Source organism: Bos taurus, chromosome 19 (assembly GCF_002263795.3).
Source record: "Bos taurus isolate L1 Dominette 01449 registration number 42190680 breed Hereford chromosome 19, ARS-UCD2.0, whole genome shotgun sequence".
Taxonomy (NCBI): domain Eukaryota; kingdom Metazoa; phylum Chordata; class Mammalia; order Artiodactyla; family Bovidae; genus Bos; species Bos taurus.
The window spans coordinates 55,163,526-55,174,114 of NC_037346.1; the positions used below are offsets into that span (position 1 = coordinate 55,163,526).

The 10,589-nt window shown below is 44.8% G+C and overlaps 1 long non-coding RNA gene across 1 annotated transcript; it reads right to left on the reverse strand.

Annotated features, from left to right (window-relative positions):
* Positions 1-1,670: 1,670 nt before the first annotated feature.
* On the reverse strand, positions 1,671-10,549 carry LOC132343119 (uncharacterized). The gene is made up of 2 exons (XR_009491806.1): positions 9,065-10,549; positions 1,671-5,014 (listed from the first exon to the last, which is right to left on the reverse strand). It is a non-coding gene; the product is annotated as an uncharacterized lncRNA (long non-coding RNA).
* Positions 10,550-10,589: the final 40 nt, after the last annotated feature.

A 10,589-nucleotide genomic window follows, 5' to 3' on the forward strand; every position in this document is an offset into this window, starting at 1 on the left:
GATTTTCCAGGCAAGAATACTGGAGTGGGTTGCCATCCTCCTGCAGGGTATTTTCCTGACCCAGGGATCGAACCCACGTCTCTTATGTCTCTTGCAGGTGGGTTCTTTACCATGAGTGCCACTTGGGAATCTGCTTGGCTTCACTAATGTACCGTATCTTCCACTGTGCCTGGTAGCCTCCAGACCAAGACTCTATTCAACTCTTAGAGGAAAACAACCCTCTGGTCTTTTGCCAAGAATGAAGGGCAGCATGTGGTTGAAGAGTGTGTGGAAAGGAATTTTCTTAAACGTATTTCTATCAAGCCTCATTATAGAGGTACATAATGCCAAAAATTCCGAACCCCTTTGAAGCTTCTATAGTATAAATTAGTTTGGTTGTTGCCTCCCCACTAAAAGTTCATATGCAGCTATCTGGAGATGTTAAATCAGTTACTTCTTACCCTTCTGATTTCAATTTGCAGAACTGTGTTGCTATGATCTCTAAAACTCTCTCCCTCAACTTTGTGGGTTTACGCTTTCAAAAAATCCCTTTATTATCTATAGTAGTGGTTTTTTAAGAGGGAATATAAATAAATGCACGTGTTCAGCCTATCATCCTTATCCAGAAGCCTATGAGAAATGTTTAGTCTAGTGGTTTTCATTTTACTGTTGTTCTTTTAAAAGTTTAAGAGACGCCTTCCTGGTCATCTGGACGCTGGTAAGTATTGCCATATGGGTTCAGTGCCCCACTTATATTGATGATTATTTACCCATCTCCTGAAATGTCATATTTTAACTAACTTCTACCACAATGTTTCTCAAACTAGAGGACAGAGCTTTTCTATATATATGTAGAAAAAAGTATCCTCACACTTTAAAAATTACTATCAGTGATATGGACCTGGGCTTCCCAGGTGATGCTAGTGGTAAAGAACCAGCCTGCCAATGCAGGAGACATAAGAGACATGGGTTTGATCCCTGGGTCAGGAAGATCCCCTGGAGGAGGACATGGGAACCCACTCCAGTATTCTTGCTTAGGGAATTCCATGGACAGAGGACCCTGGTGGACTACGGTCCATAGGGTTGTAAAGAGTCAGACGTGACTGAAGCAACTTAAGCACACACGCACAGTATGGAATCTCTGAAATCTTTAAGCAGAAGAGAGGTTATGTTTAGAGCACCATCTAAGTCACATGGGCAGCTAGCTGAGCAAAAGTTGAATTTGAGAGGACAAGATGGAAGGCAGACTGGTGATTAGAAAACAGTTGTAACCCAATATTGTCCACTTATAGTAGGGGCGGGGAGATGAGCACAGATTTGAAAAATATTTAGGATCCAGGAAGTCAATGGATAGTAAATAGAGGGATGTCCCTGGTGATCCAGGGATTAAGACTCCCAGCTGCCAATGCAACAGACCCAGGTTCTATCCCTGGTCAGGGAACTAGACTCCATATAATGCAACTAAGAGCTCCCCATTCCACTAATAACTAAAGATCCCACGTGCTGCAACCAAGGCCTGGCACAGACAAATAAATAAAAATAAATACATCTTTAAAAAACAACTTATTTTTAAAAACAAGGCTCTCCTCCCTGAAAAACAAGATAGCACATGGATTCAATTTGGATTCCAACCTAACAACAACAACAAGAAAAAAACCATAGTGAACTGTGTTAAGCACCATAGACAGGAAAATAGAAAATCACTGATTTATTTTGGAAAGTTAATTCACTATAATAAATACAGTATTACGGCAGCACAATTGAGATTAATGATGAAATCACTTTAGAGTTTCATAATTTTAACATTTTTGTTTCCTATTATTCCCAGGACCAATTATAATTGTGCAAAATGTTATCAACTGCACTGTCAGACAAACAGACAAATTATCTCTTGTTAAGACGAGTTTCTCATTTCTGACAAAATAACATTTGTTTTCTCAAGAAGTTGACATTTTTCAAGGGACTGAAAAAAAATTCCCATTAATAGGTTTACAGAAAAAAACGTAGAAAAAGAAACATTTTACATCTTGAAAAGCATTAGGCACTAATTGTTTGAATCACAAATGCTAATCTGTGTTCTGACTGACCCAGAACATCCCAGCTGATATTCAAAATTTTGTCATCAACTGTATTTTCTTTTTGCAAGCTCAGTTTCTACTCAGCTTCAATTCTGTGCATAAATTTCTCTTCTTAAAAATTCTTGAATTAAAACTAGAACAATTTTCATCATGGCTTTTTTCATAAAATAATAATTAATCATCTAAAAATGGTTTTGATTGAAATAACAAAAACTAGCTTCTGGCACATAATTAGAACATCTGATAAATTTTGATTAGGAACTTGCTTGAAATTCATGCCGTTTCAGATACTGAAAAATAAATTGATTTTAGTTAAAAAAATTTTTTTACAAAGATGCTTATAAAAGTTGTTTCGGAATGAAGAGCACTCAAAGTTTGATCTCTCAGTTCTGTAGAACATAATCTTAGGCGAAAAGTATGTATATATACTCTTCAAGATTTTAATTCAACTAAATGACATATTTCTAAAATATCTAATGAAGTATATTTCACATGTAGACAAAAGAAAAAATTAACATTTTATTATGGAAAATTTCAAACATATACAAGAGTAGAAAGGATAGTGCAGTGAACTCCTAGCATGCAGCTCATATTAATAATAATACAAGTACTAATACAACATAATAGAAAAATTGTCAACCCTTAGCCAATCTTGTTTCATCTGTAGTCCTTATCCCCTTCCCACTAGGGCCCACACTCAACTATTTTAAGCAAATCTCATGCATCATTATTGTTTTATCTGCAGACATTTCAGTATGCATTACAAGAGGTAAGAACTCTTTAAAACAATATTTTAAAGACTTTAAACACTTAAAAGTTTTAAAGACTTTAAAAACTCTTTAAAATATTAGGTGTAATATTATCACACCTAAAAGAGTTAAGAATTTCTTAGATTCACCAAATATCCAGTTTGTATTCAAATTTCCCTGATTCAAACAATAAAATTGTAGAATAACAAACCAACAGAAAAACCAACATTAAGTTAAAAATCATTGCAGGGGATAAATTTCCAATATGACAGCCCAAGAAATTCCACAGACCCACTCTGCAGTGGGACTGGTGAAAAGTATAAAAAATAACCACTGGGACTTCCCCGGTGGTCCAGTGGCTAAGACTCCACACTCCCAGTGCAGGGGCCCAGGTTCAATCCCTGGTCAGGAAGCTAGATCCCACCTGTTAAAACTAAGACTTTCACATGCTACAGCTAAAGATCCTGCACGCCCAGCTAAGACCTGGAGCATCCAAATAAATAAAAGAAAAAAAATTTTTTTAACAGATAACCATTCGAAGTATCTGGAAATGGTCCTAAAAATATACAGCAAATACAGAAACATCTATTGGAGAAAATCTACCAAAAGTTGATAAGAGTCTTTGAGCCAGAATTGCTCTTTCTCTCTCTCTCTCTCTCCCTCCTTACTCCCATCCCAGTGGAAACAAAAACTCCAGTCCAGATTGTTACAGCCAAGTGCACAGGGCTCACTCTCCCATCAACTCCCTGTCAGAGGGTTCTTTCTAGGAGGATTAATGCATTGACATTTCTCATCCTGCCCTAGGTACCTGCTTCTGAGGCTAAGCTATGGACTCTCTTCTGCTCAGCCCTCCCATTCATGGAGTATGAGGCTCTACTTTGGGTGTGATATCACTGAGGATTCTGGGGCCTTGGTCATCCCTGCCCCGGCTCATAAAGTGGTGGTTTAACTCCAGGAGAGGCAAGCAGAGAAGACCCGAAGCTATGGCCTCTCTTCTGCCACTTGGTCAACTTTTACACAGGTGTATCACTCAGAAAGAAATACATCATTGTCCCCACCCACAGCTGGAGTCCAGGCTCAGAGAGTCTGCCCAGGGACAGAAGCAGACTATAAAACAGACAGGTCTAATCTCTTCCCAGAGGAACTGACCTTATCTGCAACAGAGTGGAGAAGTTCAAGCCTAAGGATGCTCTCAAAACAGAAGGCTGGGACTTCCCTGGTGGCCAGTGGCTAAGACCCTGTAGTCCCAATGCAGGGGGGCCCAGGTTCGATCCCTGGTCAGGGAACTAGATTCCACATGCCCCAACTAAGACCTGGTGTGGACAAACAATAAATAAGTTTATCAGATCAGATCAGATCAGTTGCTCAGTCGTGTCTGACTCTTTGTGACCCCATGAATCGCAGCATGCCAGGCCTCCCTGTCCATCACCAACTCCTGGAGTTCACTGAGACTCACGTCCATCGAGTCAGTGATGCCATCCAGCCATCTCATCCTCTGTCGTCCCTTTCTCCTCCTGCCCCCAATCCCTTCCAGCATCAGAGTCTTTTCCAATGAGTCAACTCTTCGCACGAGGTGGCCAAAGTACTGGAGTTTCAGCTTTAGCATCAGTCCTTCCAAAGAAATCCCAGGGCTGATCTCCTTCAGAATGCACTGGTTGGATCTCCTTGCAGTCCAAGGGACTCTCAAGAGTCTTCTCCAACACCACAGTTCTAAAGCATCAATTCTTCGGCGCTCAGCCTTCTTCACAGTCCAACTCTCACATCCATACATGACTACAGGAAAAACCATAGCCTTGACTAGATGAACCTTTGTTGGCAAAGTTATGTCTCTGCTTTTGAATATGCTATCTAGGTTGGTCATAACTTTTCTTCCAAGGAGTAAGCGTCTTTTAATTTCATGGCTGCAGTCACCATCTGCAGTGATTTTGGAGCCCAGAAAAATAAAGTCTGACACTGTTTCCACTGTTTCCCCATCTATTTCCCATGAAGTGATGGGACCAGATGCCATGATCTTCGTTTTCTGAATGTTAAGCTTTAAGCCAACTTTTTCACTCTCCACTTTCACTTTCATCAAGAGGCTTTTTAGTTCCTCTTCGCTTTCTGCCATAAGGGTGGTGTCATCTGTATATCTGAGGTTATTGATATTTCTCCCAGCAATCTTGATTCCAGCTTGTGTTTCTTCCAGTCCAGCGTTTCTCATGATGTAGTCTGCATATAAATATATATATATATTACAAAAAAAAAAAAGGAGGCTGTGTTGAAAGGCAACTGGAAGAAGAGTGTAGATTCCATGAAGATCAGGCTAATGCACAAGTCAGCTAGTTTGCAGGAGAGAATCAGGGAGAGAAACAGGAGACAGTAACCTCAGGAGCTGTTCCTTCAAAGGAGCCCGAGTCTATAGAGCAATTTCTGTGCCAGGGCATTGTTGAAAGCAACAGATCAACTGGCAATTAACGCATCTTGACAGCTGCATGTGGTCAGGGGAAGAAATGAAGAGGATCTGGCCCAAGTCACGGCTAACCCAGGGTGACGGTGGGCAGACCCCAAACTGCACTTCCCTACGCACCAGCGGTTAACACTTCAGGGACCACAAAGACCAGTGGGAAAGAAAAAAGTCTTCAGAAGTGTGAGGAGGTGGAGGAGATGTGAACTAAGATATTCTAGTGGAGGGTGTGGTGGGTGAGAAGACTCTGCTTTCGCTGGCCGAGTGGGTGGGAGGTTCTTGGAGGAAAAACCCAAGGGGTCGTGGAGGGGGGCTTTCCCTGGCCAGGTCGTCTGGGAGGGCTTAGGAGGCCCTGTCTCTGTGGATGGATGTCCTGCAGGGTGGCCGTGGGCCAAGCAGGTGTGGAGTACAACCCTTCTAGTAGGTCCTAGCTAATGAGAGAAGAGTGGACATCCGTTTCTTGATCCCCAGGCCTGATCTCATCCCTAAACTGTGACTTTTCTGAGAAGAGCATTCATGGACTTTGTGGGTAGTGAGACATGAAGGGATAAAAGGAGTACGAAAAGAAAATGGTAAAAGACCAAGTGAAATGTGGGATCTCAAAAAAAAAAAAAACAACAACAAAAAAAAGAAAGAAATGTGACACGTCTCAAAGCCCTGTGACCTCGGATCACTTCTCAGTTTCTTCATCTGCAAAGTGGGGAGAAGGGGGTGGGTGAGGAGGGAGGCTTCTTTAAAATAAGCCAGCCAGTCACTAAACAAACAAGGGCGTTACAACAAGCCTGGGGGGAGTGAGGGTGGGGGACCCTTATCCAGAGTTGCTACAACGCTAATTAAAATGTCCAGTTTCCAACAAAAATAGATGAGACAAGCAAATAAGCAGGCGTAAAGAACTAATAAACAGAAACCTCAGTTAAATAGAGTCAGGAGACAGAAGGGGGAAGCTTTCATGCCCAGCAAGGGCAGCAGAGCCCAACAGGAAGAAGAAAGATACCGCTTTCTTCCTGGCAAGGACTCAGCCAGTGAAAAGCCTTGGAATCTTTGTTTACTCCTTCCCTTGCCCTGCGGGACCTGCATATGGTCCTTAATTATAGATCCAGAAATTCCAATTCTCTGTTGAGCCCCATGTTTCTTTTTTTTTTTTTTTGGCTGTGCCAAGTGGCTTCCAGGGATGTTAGTTCCCTGACCAGGGGTTAAACCTGGTCCCTATGCAATGGAAGCACGGAGTCCTAACCACTGGACCACCAGGGGAGATAAATATATTTATATATAACTTGTATCTGGACACACCTTTCCTCCAGCTACGAAATACAAAAAAGGAATCTGTATGGGACTAAAAATAACTGCATGCAGATGCAGGACTTTTAGACACAGCAGGGGAAGGACGAATTGAGAGAGTAGCAGTAACATATATACACTGCTGCTAAGTCACTTCAGTCGTGTCCGACTCTGTGCGACCCCATAGACGGCAGCCCACCAGGCTCCCCCGTCCCTGGGATTCTCCAGGCAAGAACACTGGAGTGGGTTGCCATTTCCTTCTCCAATGCATGAAAGTGAAAAGCGAAAGTGAAATCGCTCAGTCGTGTCCGACTCTGTGCGACCCCATGGACTGCCGCCTACCAGGCTCCTCCGTCCATGGGATTTTCCAGGCAAGAGTACTGGAGTGGGGTGCCATTGCCTTCTCCAATATATACACTATCAAGTGTAAAATGTAAAGAGAGCTTCCCAGGTAGTTCAGTGGTAAAGAACCTGTCTGCCTCTGCAGGAGACGGAGGAGACAAGGGTTTGATCCCCAGATGGGGAAGATCCCCTGGAGGAGGAAATGGCAACCCACTCCAGTATTCTTGCCTGGGAAATTTCACGGACAGAGGAGCCAAGCAGACTACAGTCCATGGGGTCTCAAGTCAGACACGACTGAGTGACTGAGCACATGTGTAAAATAGGTACCTAGTGATAAGTTACTATATAACACAGGAGCCCAGCCTGGTGCCCTGTGATGACCTAGAGGGTTGAGACAGGGGGAAGACAGGGAGGCTCAAAAGGGAGAGAATGTATATATATGATTATGACTGATTCACATTGTTGTATGGCAGAAACTAGAACAACATTGTAAAGCAATTTTCCTCCAATTAAAAAATAAATTAAAAAAATAAAAACAACTGCATGCATGCACAGTTGGGGCAAATTCTGGACCCAAACGATACAAAGAGACCAAAAAACCCAAGTGTCACTTTTAAAGACAGGATGGCTAACCCTAACCCTGCACACACCACCACCCAAGCCACCACCCCTCTAGCCCACCCCCTGGACACACCCCTATCCTCACCCCATATAAGGAACAAGCTTGCCCCTCCCCAGGGATCAAGCAAGCAAGAGTTCCTTCTGGCCCCCAGTAAAGCCTTGCCTGAATTTCTTATCTGGCTTCTGATCAGTTTCTATTGATTAAAGAGGCCAAGAACCCTGAGCAGTAACAGCTCCTTGTGCTATACAGTAGGTCAAATAAAACCAGTTTTGCTGTTGAAATAGCTGACCATCTGTTTGTTTCAGGTCCACACAAGAAAGCATGACTGTTAAACCAGAAAAAGGCAGTCAGCAGAAACTACCTTGTGGGAGTGGCCAAATGCTGGATTCAACAAACACCTAAAAGGAGTCCTGCAAATGACACTTAATTTTCTTCAGAATTCAGATTCAGAGGCAGACACAGCAGGACTAGAACAGGAAAACGTCTGCTCCATTGTTCTGCTGGGAACGACGCAGGCCCTGGTGGCCTCCATGGGACAGTTTCAGTGGGGAGGTAGGTAAAGAAACCAGATTCGGAGAGAAATGGTCACAGCGTGGTTGTCCCAACAAGAATGAGGATGAGAAGGAAAGGGTAGTTACGAAGGGTGCCAGCTCAACAGAGGTTTTGTTTGACTTTGTTTTGCTTTTTAGGATGAGCTCTTTGGGATATATTCATAGCCCAGGGGGGCTTCCTAGGTGGCAACAGTGGTAAAGAATCCACCTGCCAATGCAGGAGACACAAGAGACGAGGGTTCGATCCCTGGGTTGGGAAGATCCCCAGGAGTAGGAAATGGCAACCCACTCTAGTAATCTTGCCTGGAAAATCCCACAGACAGAGCAGCCTGAGGGCTATAGTCCATGGGGTCACAAAAGAGATGGACACAACTGAGCAGCTGAGCACACACGCATAGGCCGGGACAAAGACCCTGTAGATGGGGAAGGGATGGCTGCCAAAGGGCAACCCAAAGAGGTGGGAGCACACAGCAGAGAGGCCGGCTTTTACAGGAGGAGAGCTTGGGTGGGTGCAGGTGAAGAGGCGTGACATTAACACGCTGCGAGCCCTCACCGGGTGAATCACATTTCTGCACACATTAGCAGAAGCACTAACTGCCTTTTGTCCCAGACTATCTTTCCAAGATTGTTGGTATATAGCAAACTGTCTTAGAAGACAAAGATAAGACCCCCATCTGGAGCAGAAGACAAATTTTCTTACTTCCAGCCTAAGTTTTTTTTTCCTCTCTTTAAAAAAAAAAGTCTTTTGGCAGTGCCCTGCAACATGTGAGATCTTCATTCCCTGACCAGGGATTGAACTCGTGTCCCCTGCATTGGAAGATCGGAGTCTTAACTTCTGCACCACCAGGGAAGTCCCTCCAGTATAATTTTTAATGCCTGCCTCGAGGGCAACGGCAGGTTTGCTTGCAGCCCATTGGAAAAGATTCTGGTTTCCCTTGTTCAAGGTTCCTCAGCTGTGCGGCAAACCCACAGTATGTGCAGCAAACCCACTGTGTGGCCCCTTTTGGGTCCCTCTGCCTCACCTTCTGGGGTCTGAAGAGCAAGGAGGCACCATCTTGAAGTTCACGTTGCTCACTGTGCCACCAGGAATCAAGTCACTCATCTCTGACCCCAGAGTCTCACGTCTTCTGCAGGCATCCATCAAACTGTAGCAGGCTGACCTGTTAGCCCGATCACAGAGTAAACCTCAGACCCTTCACGTTCTGGCCAGGAGGTGCCTTTGTAATTGTGGGCCTGGGAAATTGAAGCTCCCCTCTCGGAGGAGGGGGAAAGGAGGCAGGGAGAAAAGAGGCTTGAGGTGACATCTTGGAATCCCTGTTGGGCAGGATGGAAGCTGGAGCTAACCAAGGATGGGGAAATGGCTGGTTGTAGCAAGCCCAGCTGATGCTCAGTGGGTACCATTCTACTCTGGAATGAAACAGTCCCCGGTCAGCAGCTCCTAGCCAGGCCAGGAAGCGGGCAGCGTGGGGGAGGGGACACTGCACAGGCCGATCAGAGTGTGAATCCAGGTCGGAGTTCTGCTGGGCGGAAAGCCAGGAACACAGAGAGAGTAGCTCTCAGATTATGAATGACCCCCAGGGGCCTGGCTGGAAAGGAAAGAAAGCTTCAGGGAGAGAACTGATGTGCCGGCAGACAGTGGAGGGGCGAGGACACAGGAGGCTGCAGACGGGAAGGAGAACCCCATGTGGTGGATAGGAAGCTCTGGTCTTAGTGGGGTATTACCTTTTAAAAATATATGTATATATTTCTTTATTGGTCTGTGCAGGATCTTAGTGGCAGCATGCAGAATCTTTTTAGTTGTGGCACAGGGGACCTTTAGTTGTGGTATGTGGTATCTAGTTCCCTGACCAGGGATCAAACCTGGGCCCCCTACATTGGAAGCTCAGGGTCTTAGCCACTGGACCACCAGGGAAGTCTTGAGGTACTTGTCTTTTAGGCACTGGAGATGGACCCAAATCCTTAATACGGATGTGCTTGTGTGCGTGTTAAGTCACTTCGGTGGTGTCTGACTCTTCACGACCCTATGGACTGTAGCCTTCCACGCTCCTCTGTCCATAGGATTCTCCTGGCAAAAGGCCTGGAGTGGGTTTCCATGTCCTCCTCCAGGGGATCTTCCCCACCGGGGGATCAAACCCCAGTCTCCTGCGTTGCAGGTGAATTCTTTACCGCCTGACCACAAGGGGCTGGGGGTAGGTTTGAGACTTAGGAACTTAGAGAGAGGTCTGATGTTTTATCAGCCCCTGAGGAAATGGGAGAAGGTGCTGATCAAGGGATAAGTAACAGAGGTATTTGGGGGGTGGAAAACCATAAAGATTAAAAGACTTGAAATCATCAGTTTAAGTCGGTCTGACAGGAGGGTAGCCAGGGGCAGCATTTTTTAAATAGTGTGAACTGAGCCTGAAGGACTTGCTCCTGCCGGAGAGCAGAGGCTCCACGAAGTTTTCCCAGTAAGCCTTGCAATTAGACAGATACCTGTTGCTGCACCCAGGCTTATCCTTTACATGAGAATTGGGGAGGGGTTGGGGGTGGGTGAGTTGCAGTTGCCTG